The sequence below is a fragment of the Arachis ipaensis genome, chromosome B7, assembly GCF_059453495.1.
Source record: "Arachis ipaensis isolate K30076 ecotype BB chromosome B7, ASM5945349v1, whole genome shotgun sequence".
In the NCBI taxonomy this organism is placed as follows: domain Eukaryota; kingdom Viridiplantae; phylum Streptophyta; class Magnoliopsida; order Fabales; family Fabaceae; genus Arachis; species Arachis ipaensis.
In genome coordinates, this window is record NC_142442.1 from 105,116,617 (window position 1) to 105,119,215 (window position 2,599).

The window sequence follows — 2,599 nt, forward strand, 5'->3', positions numbered from 1 at the left end:
GTCGCGTGAGCCATGCGACCGCGTCACTTTTCGCTGGTTATCTCCTCAAATTCTTGTGTTCCTTCCATTTTTGCTAGCTTCCTTTCCAGTTTCCAACTCATTCATGCCCTATAAAGTCTAAAACACTTAACACACAGATCACGGCATCGAATGGAATAAAGGAGAATAAAAAAATAAATAATTAAAGTCTTTAGGAAGCAGTTTTCAAACATGTAATAAATTCAGGAAGAAAATCTAAATGCATGCTAATTTAATGAATAAGTGGGTAAGGATCATGATAAAACCACACAATTAAATATAATATAACCCATAAAATAGTGGTTTATCAGGGGTTCAACACCAAACTTAAAGTTTGGTTGTGGCCTCCCAACACCAAACTTAGAGTTTGACTATGGGGGCTCTGTTTGACTCTATATTGAGAGAAGCTCATCATGCTTCCTCTCCATGGTTATAGAGGGATATCCTTGAGCTTTAAACACAAGGGAGTCTTCATTTACTTGAATTATCAATTCTCCTCTGTCATCAATCACAGCTTTTGCTGTGGCTAGGAAGGGTCTGCCAAGGATGATGGATTCATCCATACACTTCCCAGTCTCTAGGATTATGAAATCAGCAGGGATGTAGTGGCCTTCAACCTTTACCAAGACATCCTCTACAAGTCCATAAGCTTGTTTCTTTGAATTGTCTGCTATCTCCAGTGAGATTCTTGAAGCTTGTACCTCAATAATCCCTAGCTTCTCCATTACAGAGAGAGGCATGAGGTTTATGCTTGACCCTAGGTCACACAGAGCCTTCTCAAAGGTCATGGTGCCTATGGTACAAGGGATTGAGAATTTTCCAGGGTCTTGTCTCTTCAGAGGTAATTTCTGCCTAGTCAAGTCATCCAGTTCTTTGATGAGCAATGGAGGTTCATCCTCCTAAGTCTCATTACCAAACAACCTGGCATTTAGCTTCATGATTGCTCCAAGGTACTTAGCAACTTGCTCTTCAGTAACATCTTCATCCTCTTCAGAGGAAGAATACTTATTAGAGCTCATGAATAGAAGAAGTAAATTCAATGGAATCTCTATGGTCTCTGTGTGAGCCTCAGATTCCCATGGTTCCTTATCAGGAAACTCCATGGAGGCCAGTGGACGTCCATTGAGGTCTTCCTCAGTGGAGATCACTGCCTCTTCCTTCTCTCTAGGTTCGGCCGTGTGGGTTATGGTTATGGCCTTGCACTCTCTTTTTGGATTCTCTTCTGTATTGCTTGGGAGAGTACTAGGAGGGAGTTCAGTAATTTTCTTACTCAGCTGACCCACTTGTGCCTCCAAATTTATAATGGAGGACCTTGTTTCAGTCATGAAACTTTGAGTGGTTTTAATTAGATCAGAGACAATGGTTGCTAAGTCAGAGTGGCTCTGCTTAGAATTCTCTGTCTATTGCTGAGAAGGTGATGGAAAAGGCTTGCTATTGCTAAACTTGTTTCTTCCACCATTATTGTTGTTGAAACCTTGTTGAGGTCTCTGTTGATCCTTCCATGAGAGATTTGGATGATTTCTCCATGAAGGATTATAGGTGTTTCCATAGGGTTCTCCCATGTAATTCACCTCTTCCATTGCTGGGTTCTCAGGATTATAAGCTTCTTCTTCAGAGGAAGCTTCCTTAGTAATGCCTGTTGCTGCTTGCATTTCCAGACAGACTCTGAGAAATCATATTGACTTATTGGGTCAATATTTTATTCTGAGGCAATATGGCATTCAGAGTATCAATCTCAAGAACTCCATTCTTCTGAGTTGTCCCATTATTCACAGGATTGCTTTCAGAAGTGTACATGAATTGGTTATTTGCAACCATTTCAATGAGTTCCTGAGCTTCTGCAGGCGTCTTCTTCAGATGAAGAGATCCTCCAGCAGAGCTATCCAATGACATCTTGGATAGTTCAGACAGACCATCATAGAAAATACCTATGATGCTCCATTCTGAAAGCATGTCAGAAGGGCACCTTCTGATCAATTGCTTGTATCTTTCCCAAGCTTCATAGAAGGATTCACCTTCCTTCTGTCTGAAGGTTTGGACTTCCACTCTAAGCTTACTCAATTTTTGAGGTGGAAGAAACTTTGCCAAGAAGGCATTGACTAGCTTTTCCCAAGAGTTCAGGCTTTCTTTAGGTTGTGAGTCTAACCATGTCCTAGCTCTGTCTCTTACAGCAAAAGGGAAGAGCATAAGTCTGTAGACTTCAGGGTCAACCCCATTGGTCTTGATAGTGTCACAGATTTTCAAGAATTCAGCTAAGAACTGATGAGGATCTTCCAATGGAAGTCCATGAAACTTGCAATTCTGTTGCATTAGAGAAACTAATTGAGGCTTAAGCTCAAAGTTGTTTGCTCCAATGGCAGGGATTGAGATGCTTCTCCCATAGAAGTCAGGAGTAGGTGCAATAAAGTCACCAAGCACCTTCCTTGCATTGTTGGCATTGTTATTTTTGGCTGCCATGGTTTCTTCTTCCTTGAAAAGCTCTGTTAGGCCCTCTAGAGAGAATTGTGCTTTAGCTTTTCTTAGCTTTCTCTTCAAGGTCCTTTCAGGTTCAGGATCAGCTTGAACAAGTATGCCTTTATCT

The 2,599-nt window shown here is 41.2% G+C and overlaps 1 non-coding gene across 1 annotated transcript; it reads left to right on the plus strand.

Moving 5' to 3' along the window:
• Nucleotides 1-1,965: 1,965 nt before the first annotated feature.
• Nucleotides 1,966-2,073, plus strand: LOC148553607 (small nucleolar RNA R71). Its single transcript, XR_015892954.1, has one exon. It is a non-coding gene; the product is annotated as a small nucleolar RNA R71 (small nucleolar RNA).
• The last annotated feature ends 526 nt before the right edge of the window (nt 2,074-2,599 follow it).